The sequence below is a fragment of the Sinocyclocheilus anshuiensis genome, unplaced genomic scaffold, assembly GCF_001515605.1.
Source record: "Sinocyclocheilus anshuiensis isolate Anshui unplaced genomic scaffold, SAMN03320099.WGS_v1.1 scaffold283, whole genome shotgun sequence".
Lineage (NCBI taxonomy): Eukaryota > Metazoa > Chordata > Actinopteri > Cypriniformes > Cyprinidae > Sinocyclocheilus > Sinocyclocheilus anshuiensis.
In genome coordinates, this window is record NW_015549605.1 from 4,813,298 (window position 1) to 4,824,434 (window position 11,137).

Here is an 11,137-nt window from a genome sequence, read left to right on the forward strand (position 1 = left end):
ATGCTTGGGCTGTTTTATTGATTGATTGATTGATTGATTAATTGATTGATTGATTTTGGTTTATGCTCACAGCTCCATTTAATTGATTGAAAAATATGGTAAAAACAGTGATATTGTGTAATATTATTACAAATTAATAAATTCCATTAATACATTTTGAAAAGTTAGATTTATTCGATTTTTTTTAATGTAAAAGTGGTCAACAACTTTGATTAATCACCTTAATTAACTAATAAAATTAATTAATTGATAAAACTTAGTGATTAGCTTAATGATAATTAAACTTCAAACTGAATGCAAAAAAATGATTTGCAAACACATTGGTTTGTGTTTATTTTTGAAAAAGTACATTTTTAAATTCAAATTAGGTTTATGATAATAGTATTATTATTACATTTACATTGTCATTTAGCAGACGCTTTTATCCAATGCGATATACAAATGAGGACAATGGAAGCAATCAAAATCAACAAAAGAGCAATGATATGCAAGTGCTATTGTCACGTTGTTGTTACTGTGAGGGAGCGTGGAGCAAGGAACGAGGAGACGTGGAGTACATCAACAAGGAGACTTTATTAATCCAAAACAAGGGAACCAGGAAAACACACGTAGCAGGAGAGGTTGACATATACAATACCGGATGCCGAACTAAGAACAGGGAACACTTTATATACACATGACATGACGAGGAGATGACGACACACACCTGGGATCAATAGAACTAAACGGGGAACACCTGGAACAAATGATAAGGACAGGAACCAAATATAGACCAAATATGGGCATAGAAACACATGGGGAGCAAAACACACACAAAACACGAAACAGAGTCTGACAGCTATAACAAGTCTCAGTTAGCTTAACGCAGCACACGTAGCGAGGTTTTTTTTTATTATATAATAAATAAAATGAAAACAGATAGAATAGAAAAAGAATAGAGCAAGCTAGTGTTAGAGGCCTTATTTGCTTTTGTTAATTGTATAATAAATAAAAAGAAAACAAATACATAGAATGCAAAAAGATTAGAAAAGCTAGTGTTAGTTACAGTTTACAGTAGGTAAAGGGGTGCAGAGTCAGTCGTGGTTTTGTAGGCAAACATTAATGCCTTGAATTTTATGTGAGCAGCTATTAGTAGCCAGTGCAAATTGATAAACAGAGGTGTGACGTGCATTCTTTTTGGCTCATTAAAAATTAATCTGGCTGCCGCAGTCTCTTGAAGGACCTATCTGAGAGGTAAGACTCAAACCACTGGAGTGCGGTTCCTGAGATGCCCTTTGCCGATAGGGTTGACGGGAGGATCTGGTGGTTAACCGTGTCAAAAGCAGCGGACAGATCCAGTAAGATAAGTATTGATTATTATTTATAATTATTATTATTCAGTGATGTAATATAAGTTTGTATTTTCATAATTAAATGCCAATTTCCTCCAAAGTTGGTGAAATTTTGTTTTTTAAAGTAGGACTATATAGAAATGTACATGCTAATACCACAGATTTTCTCTTTAAATTCAGCAGAAACTGTTGGGGGGGTGGCAGATTTCCCCTAGAGACTTATAAAAATGTTTTATTTACATGAACAAATGCAAATTCCACAAAATTTAAACTAAAATTATCAAATGCATGAGAAAGAGCTCACAGATTTCATATGGGGAACTATACAAAATGTTATGTACATAAATGTCTTTTCCACAATTTCCCTAAAATGATCTAAAGAATGTGCCAAATTATCTGTCCTCATAAGGGTATAAGATGCTGTAAAGTACAAAAATACTTATTGGTTATTGTTAAAAAAAAAAAAAAAAACCTTGCTCAGGCTAACATGTATAAATCAAAAGGTTTTTATGAAAGCTTTGATGGGCAGTGACTCACCACTGGCAAGAATGGTGTGATTTGTGTTCAGTGTGTGTTTTATGCATTTCAGGTCTCGTTTTATTGGTTTGTTTTGCTCAGCCTAGCATGACGTTTCTTCTTAAATGGACCTGGTAGCGGGTTTAAAGCACAATGAAGTCAGGAGGAGTCATCTGCATCTGAATGGTGCTTTAAGTGAGTATGTTTCTTTCTGGCTGAGTCACGCACAGACGTTTACTGTGGAGAGTGAATCAAGGCAGAAACACAGGATGCTTTCATGCTGTGTGCGTGCAGGCGAAGCAGGAAGACGTCCAGCTGGTGTCTGCTCTGCTCTGGACTCACCGTTCACCTGTGGAGCGCTCGCTCCCCGGGACAGGCCGTCTACACGGTAAACACTGAAGCAGGGCTCTGACACTGAGCCGCAAATGTTGCTTGCTAAGAACTGCTTCCTGTGGGACCCAGCAGGGTATTTGAAGGTTGTATTCAAATAAAATGTAATAACCTGTGCTCCTGTTATACAGAGAACACTTTTCACTATCTAATCGATTCGGATAGATCAAATTAAGTTCTTTTTATCCGTTTTAACACCTTGTTTTATGTCACATTACACAAGGAAAATTGGTTCCAAACACTTTTGCACTTTGACTTGAATGAATGTTATTATTATTATTATATTAAATAATAATTATTAATAATAATCATCATCATAATCATAATCATAATCATCATAATGAATAATAATTAACCAATCCTAATATAATAATAATAACAACAACAACAATAAAAATAAAAGTATTGGTTAATTGGTTTAGAATTGTTATTGTTATTATTACTAATTATAATATACTTATTACTTAAATTATTTTTATTAGTAGTAGTATTAGTAGTATTAATTTGTAATATGAATTATTATTACAATTATAATTATTATTTACTTAATTAGACCAGTATAATTGGAAATACTACTACTACTAATTACAATATAATAATTGTATTTATCAAATTTGTTATTATTATGATTAGGAATATAGAAAAAGTATATATATATATATATATATATATATATATATGTATGTATGAAGTTTATTTGCAAAAACATAACTTTTTTTTACATTTTCAAAAATCATGTTTTTTATTATGTTATCATGTTTTTTTAATAAAATAATTAAATAAAATGACTTATTTTCGAGGTTGTAGAAGGGCACGAGTAACAAAAGTGGAGTCTCATGGTGCTGCTGACATGAGTCTCCTGACTTCTAGAGGAGAAGCAGAGTCCCTGCTGTTATCAGAGCGATGTAAAAGATAACAGACGGCTCGACAGAACAAGACGAGAAAGGTCACGGTGGACGGCTTCAGCATTAATGCTGTTTATCAGAACGGGTTTTATCCGTGATTATATCAGAATGTGACAGTAGTAAACAGAGCTCTCAACCCTGCGTTCAGTGTCAAGAGAGCATGCATAGGTCAAAAGGAAATCTAAACAGAGCAGATTTACTTTACAAATACACACTCGGTCTTATGAATGATTCATCAGTGCATGTTATTTCAATTGAATATCTGTAATCGTTCATCAAAATATAATAATATGCTCTACTTCTATAACAACTTTCCTTCTCAGTTGACAACCACCTGCCAACACAGAGACAGCCTTTCACCATCCAATCAATTCATGATGAACAAAACTAAGTGCTGTCCCACAGCTTTGTCTGACTAATTATCTTGTTTCGCTCAAAATGTTATTATATAACAGAAGTCAAATTGGTTGTAAACCTGCTGATTTTACTGAAGAAACTGAGGACTTTGAGGACAAAATCTTCCTCTTTGACACCGCTTTTCTCCTCTCTGTGGCATTTAGCATGAATTAAAATCCATTGGTTAATTGGCCTGATCTTCTTGATGTTGTATAAAGCTAATCTGCAGGACCAGGCAGTTTTAGCAATGTGGTCTGAGAAAGTCAGCTGATCATCAATCATAACTCCAAGGTTTCTGGCTGTTTTTGAAGGAGTTATGGTTGATGTGCCTAACTGGATGGTGAAATTGTGATGAAATGATGGCTTTGATGGAACCACGAGCAGTTCTGTCTTGGCAAGGTTGAGTTGAAAGTGATGGTCCGTCATCCAGCAAGAAATGTCTGTTAGACATGCTGAGATGCGAGCAGCTATCGTCAGATCATCAGGATGGAATGAGAGGTAGAGTTGAGTGTCATCAGCATAGCAGTGATATGAAAAGCCATGTTTCTGAATGACAGAACCTAGTGACGCCATGTAGACAGAGAAGAGAGTGGTCCAAGAACTGAGCCATGAGGCACCCCAGTAGTTAGATGTTTTGACTGGGACACCTCAACTCTCCAAGATACCTTGAAGGACCTATCTGAGAGGTAAGACTCAAACCACTGGAGTGCGGTTCCTGAGATGCCCTTTGCCAATAGGGTTGACAGGAGGATCTGGTGGTTAACCATGTCAAAAGCAGCGGACAGATCCAGCAAGATAAGTATTGATTATTATTTATAATTATTATTATAAATCAAATGGGTTGTAAACCTGCTGATTTTGCTGAAGAAACTGAGGACTTTGAGGACAAAATCTTCCTCTTTGACACCGCTTTTCTCCTCTCTGTGGCATTTAGCATTAATTAAAATCCAATCAAAAGCGATTTCTGTTTTAAAAGGATTCAGAATCAAAAGGTAAAATTGACTTTGTTGCAAAACACTAGTGATTGAACACAATGTTCAAAAGCCGGAGTCTCTCTGCCGGGATTAAAGTTGACTCATGTTGTGGCAGTGATTCATTCTCTCCACACTAAACAGGAGAATTCTCCACTAAGCCACATCCTCCGCTACGGACAAGCGAAGTTAATTAGCCCATTGTATCCGGCCTGTAGTTTGTCAAACTGGCACAAGAGAAGCCTTTCAAGAGCACAATCAAGATGGCAGTCGGTGTCATTCCTCTACAGCAGACTGAAGTCAACGCATCGAATGGGAATCTGTCAGACATGCAGATGGAGCTTTAAATCTATACGCTGACCAGCCGAGCCAAAACACATCTGAACTCGAGCCGTCATGACTGTCAACACACCAGAGAAAAACTATTGCTCAAGAGTCTGCTGTCAACAGAGGTGAATCTCGTGAAACTTGTCAGGATGTCTGGCTCATTTTTCACCAAAAAACCGACAGGAACTAGAGCTTGCTTAAATATATACAAAAAAAGTAATATTTATACATCACACATTGTGTTATCATTTTATTAGATTATTTTCATGGAAATAAAGTGTATTTCCCCACACTTTTTATTACTATAATGCAAATTTTTTTTATGATATATTAAAGTAACATATACATAAGTCCATCATCATAGTATCTTTTTATTTAATTGAATTTCTTCTTTTTTTTAACATGATTGTCATTGTTTCTTATTCCATTATTTTCATAGTAAGTATATTTTCCAACCATTTTTATTACTGTAATGCAAAATATAATGATGTTTCAAGAAATATACTGTGTAAATATATATATATATATATATATATATACTATATATATACTGTGTGTGTGTGTATATATATATGCACACACACACGTCATGTCCACCACCATTATATTTTAATATTAATATTTTATATATATATATATATATATATTGTTTTAAATAAAAATTTTATGAAATTAAATGAAAATTACAAGTAAAATGTCTGGACATAGTCAAAGTATAATAATGTAAATCTAAATATTGTAGCGTCTGGACCAATCAGACACACCATTTTTCATTTGATTTAACAAATCAATGATTAATTAGATTAACAAACGTTCACAGACCCCTCACCCAATAAACATACTGGGTGCCAAGTTGTCTGTGAACAGGGCCCAGGACCCTGGTTACCATGGCAACCCTGACACCAGATACATTTACGACCTAATGGAATGCGAAGCAGGGAAAATCACTGCATGTTCCATCGCAAGAGGCACAAGGAAATATCTACAGCGGATCTAAATATTTATAATTAATTATAACTAGTTATGATTAATTATTCATATTTCCCCATGAGCTGATTCGCAACCATATGTTTAATTGTAATGAAAATAATTTCACGATGCTTTATAAAACTTAAAATGCTTTGTAAAATAAAATATAAAGGCAAAATATTTTTGCTTTTTCTTTTGATTTTTGGGTGAAATATGAGCTGGCGTATTTTGGTTGGAATCACCCGGCCAGGATCCTGACAAACAAAAATAACATCATGCAGGCCACACTGACAGAGCTATTACAGGTGCATCATTTCCTGTGAAATGAAACGGTTTAAAACAGACCTTTTCTTTTAGCATGTCAATTCCACTGGTCTCCCTCCATCTGTCCATGGGGATACTAAAGCATAACGTAATGCGAGTGCTGCCTGCTGGGATCAAAGACATCCTTTGGTCTCAAGTTCAGTCTATAAATGAGAGGAAATCTCAGAAAAGATGAATTATAACTACAGCCCGCCCGTCTTTCATCTCTGCTCTTCATCATTCTCTTTTCATCACTTTCTCATGTGTCACACACTGATTCAGCAGCGAGACTTCCTGTTTTGTGTCACTTATTAAAAATTCAAGACAGGAAAAGCTCACAGCTACAGCCAAGAGACGAGACATGCCCACACAAACACTACAAAACAGAACAACTGAGAATGAGAATGAGAGAATAGAATAGAATAGAATAGAATAGAATAGAATAGAATAGAATAGAATGATAAAGAATGATGGCTAGTACGTTAGAACGATAGATAGAACAACAGAACGATAGATAGAACGATAGATGGATAGAACGATAGATAGATAGAACGATAGATAGAACGCTAGAACGATAGATAGAAAGATAGATAGAACGATAGATAGATAGAAAAAGCTATAGGCTAGATAGAAAGACAGAGAATGACAGAATGATAGAATAGATAGAAAATTACATTCAAAGAATAATAGTGATAAAAAAATGATAGAAAGAGACAGAATGTTAGAAAGAATAATAGAACAATAGAAAGAACATTAGAATGACAGATAGAACGATAGAAAAAACAATGGAAAGATAGAATGATAGAAAACAGAATGATAAACAGAGGAACAGAACAATAGAAAAACAATAGATAGAATGATAGAAAGAACAACAGATAGAACATTAGACAGAATGATAGATAGAACAATACAGAATGGCAGAATGATAGAAAAACAATAGAAAGAGAATGATAGAACATCAGAAAGATAGAACAATAGAAAAAGAAGAGAAGAGAAAGATAGAGATGGATAGAACGATAGATAGATAGAACGATAGATAGAACGCTAGAACGATAGATAGAAAGATAGATAGAACGATAGATAGATAGAAAAAGCTATAGGCTAGATAGAAAGACAGAGAATGACAGAATGATAGAATAGATAGAAAATTACATTCAAAGAATAATAGTGATAAAAAAATGATAGAAAGAGACAGAATGTTAGAAAGAATAATAGAACAATAGAAAGAACATTAGAATGACAGATAGAACGATAGAAAAAACAATGGAAAGATAGAATGATAGAAAACAGAATGATAAACAGAGGAACAGAACAATAGAAAAACAATAGATAGAATGATAGAAAGAACAACAGATAGAACATTAGACAGAATGATAGATAGAACAATACAGAATGGCAGAATGATAGAAAAACAATAGAAAGAGAATGATAGAACATCAGAAAGATAGAACAATAGAAAAAGAAGAGAAGAGAAAGATAGAACAACAGAATGATAGCTATAACGACAGAACAATAGAAAGAACGATATATAGAAAAATAGAATGATAGAATGATAGATAGAACAATAGAGCAATAGACAGAAAGAACATTAGATAAAATGACAGAACATTAAAAAGGTAGATGGGATGATAGAAATCAACTAATAGAGGGACAGAATGGCAGAACAATAGAAAGAATAGTACATAAAATGATAGAAAGCTAGAACGACAGACAGACAGACAGACAGACAGACAGACAGACAGAGCGACAGACAAAATAATATTTTTATATCGGTTATGTAAGAAAAAGTTACTAAAAAAGAACTATATTTGCAATGTATTTCTTTCTTAGAGTAAATCTTGATGTAAATGTGAGCTGATGCAGTGGGATATGAAGCTGGTATCAGGCCTGAGCTGACAGTGAGACTCCTCCATCTGTTGCGGTGTGAGCAGAGAGGATTCTGGGGGACAGGGTGGCTCTGGTCCTGGCCGTGGCATTCAGGTTGGCAGCCGTTCTGCTGGTGGAGGTGTGAGGGAATAGACCCGCTCCAACCTTCTACCCCGCCGGAGGGAAGCCCAGGCACATCCTGCCCAGGAATCAGTGCATCGGGACGAAGTGCTCAGCCGAGCGGAGCGGAGCGGAGCCAGCCGGGTTTGTCTGGGCTGCAGCCAAGGGGAAGCGCCCAAGGTGTCAGCGGCCTGTCCACTTCGAGACGAACCCAAGAGACCAAACCATTACACCTCCACATTTAGAAACACATTTGTTCACATTTTGTTATTTCCTGATGGGAAATTCATGTGTGGACAGGAAAAGCCCAATAAAAGATACTGACAAATTTACAACAGTAATCCCTTGTGAAAAAAAGTGTGCTTAATTGTACCGAATGTGCACTTGTAGTATATTTCAAGTCTTAAAAGTATTTTTTTTTTAAACTGTACTTGCAGATAACATATTAATGAAATAAAAGGCCACTTAAGTGTACCTTAAAATAGTGCACTTTCATGATGTTTCCTAACACACTTAAGAACGCTTTTTAAAAATGCAAAATTAAAAGTATTAAAGTACTTTTTTTTTAAGTGCACTTTCTAATAATGTCCAATTAAAAGTTTTACGTTAAAAATATTTTAAATCAAACTCTAGTGTGTTATTTGATATTACAATTAAAGTTAACATTTTACATATACTATAGTGTAAATCAAAAAGATTATTTTCAATGAACTGTACTTGCGGTTAATATAATAATGAAATAAAATGCCACTTAAGTGTACTTAGAGAGACAATTTCATAACTATGTTTCGTAAAACTTAAGTGCACTTTTAAAAAGTGAACTTTGGAATAATGTCAAATTAAAGGTTTTAAAGTACATTTTAAATATTTATGATTTAATAATCTTTTGACATGATTATTTTTATGTGTTCACACGTAAAGTACTTGATTATAATTTTAACCCTAGTGTAATTTGAAAATAAAATTAATTTTATTAAAGTTAATTTATTTTTAAATGTATTAAATTGCAAGTTTATCATTATAAATGGGTAAATAATTATATATTTATATACATGACATACAAATTTCAATAGAAATTACATTAAAGTGTATTTTAGTTTACCAGAAATGCTTGTTAGCACATTCAACAGCAAATTTAAATCATATTTCAAAGACAAGAAAACAAATTATGAAATTACATATAAAGATGTACTTAAGTCCTAATAAGTGGGTTAAAAAGCACTCTTAAGTTCAAATAATTGCATTTAAAACAAATTTAAAGTATGATCAATGTAAATGCAACATGCAAACAAGTGTCCAGAATTAATGCATTAATAAGTAATTAATTACTGTAATTTAATTAATTTTCCCTTTAAAAAGTAAAGTAAGGGATTACTCTTAACTTTTCTGCAATTTAATTACAGTTACTTCAGTTGTAAATGCATTAAATACCAACCCCTACAACATCATAAACTATAGAACAATTCAATATAGTGGATTTAACATCAAAACATAACATTTATTTATTATTTTGCTTTAACAACAAAACATTTAACATCTTATGGTAAAATGTATGCTTTTAATGGAACCTTCTCCCTTTTATTTGAAGAATTAAAAGAAAATCAGTTGCATGTCTATCCATGCATTGTTAAACTGGTCAAGGTTGATAATGTGATTTGAAGTAATTAGTAATAAGTAATGCAATACTTTTTAGAGAGAGTAATTAATACAGTAATATAATTACACTGTTGAAGATGTTAGTAACTAGTAATTCAATCTCTCCTAGATAACTTACCCAACACTGCCGAAAACATTACATTCAGCTCACACTTAATTATATTATCTTTTTAAAAAATATGCTAAACTGTACTTCTTTTTCTCAAGAGATCACTCCAGTTTATTTTTGAAAATATTAAACAGAAAAAAATAAGTACGATCAAAATGTGATTGCACAAATAAGCAACTCTCAGAAACATTTTGACATACTGCTGCTTTTTTTGACGCAACCTCACAGATTAACGATGGCAGTATTTCTTTAAGTCATAAATATCTGCTTTCCACCAATAACAGAAGGGAAAGGCTGGAAAAGTGATGAAAGATGAGCAAGAGATACATTATATGACAGAAGGGGTTCTGGGTGTCAGAGAGATTATTTGTGGTTCTCCAAACTCATAAATCAGGAGGCCGCGGGCTGACGGGGAACCGCTGTGAGTCAGAGTTCTGGACAGCGAGTCCCCATCATCCACTCTCACCTTCAACAGACTAGCAGTCCTCTAAAAAACCCACGCACAGCCTCTTCAACAGTGTTCTTGGTCTGAACAAATCCACCGTTAGCGCAGGCTGCAGCATCTATTTCTGAATATAAGTAGCTGCACACGATGCACTGTATACTTGAAATTTAACAGCAAACATCAAAATCCTTGCAAGCTGTCTATGCTGTACTATTTTTTAATTGGTTGAAGCACATGCATACATGCAATAACTCTGCAGAGAGTTTGGTGTTTAATAGTGATGTGGCATTTGCTTGCTTGCTGTATAAACAAGCTGTATAGTGACATTTAATTGAATTAATGACACTAAGAATATGTGAAGCTTAAGGTATGCATTGACAAGAATGTTTTTTCAATTGCATTAAACAGCACACGGAATGCAACAAAGCTAAATCTCCATGTATAATGACTTAAAGTGACTCACGTACTTGAGAACGATTTATTTAATCATAAATAAAGAACTTAAAAAGACGAATTTAGAAATTAATTTAGATTTTTATTTTTAATTTAGAAAATTATTTTGAATTTAGATTAATGTGATTAATGTTGCAAAACATAATTAATAAAGCAATTCCAAAAAAGCAGTAATTTGTAAATAAATGTTTTTTTATTATCATTTATTTATTTTATTTTGATTTATTTTTTTATTTTTTTTTGGAGAAACTTAATTCTCTTCCTAACAGGTATTTTTATGGTTCTTCTCTACCTGACCAATAATAATAATAATAATTATTATAATTATTATTATTATTATTATTATTATATATATATATATATATATATATATATATATA

The 11,137-nt window shown here is 33.3% G+C and overlaps 1 protein-coding gene across 2 annotated transcripts in view; it reads right to left on the reverse strand.

Annotated features, from left to right (window-relative positions):
- Window positions 1-11,137, reverse strand: part of LOC107658943 (metabotropic glutamate receptor 8) — a 198,639-nt gene that overhangs the window by 147,181 nt on the left and 40,321 nt on the right. The window lies entirely within an intron of this gene.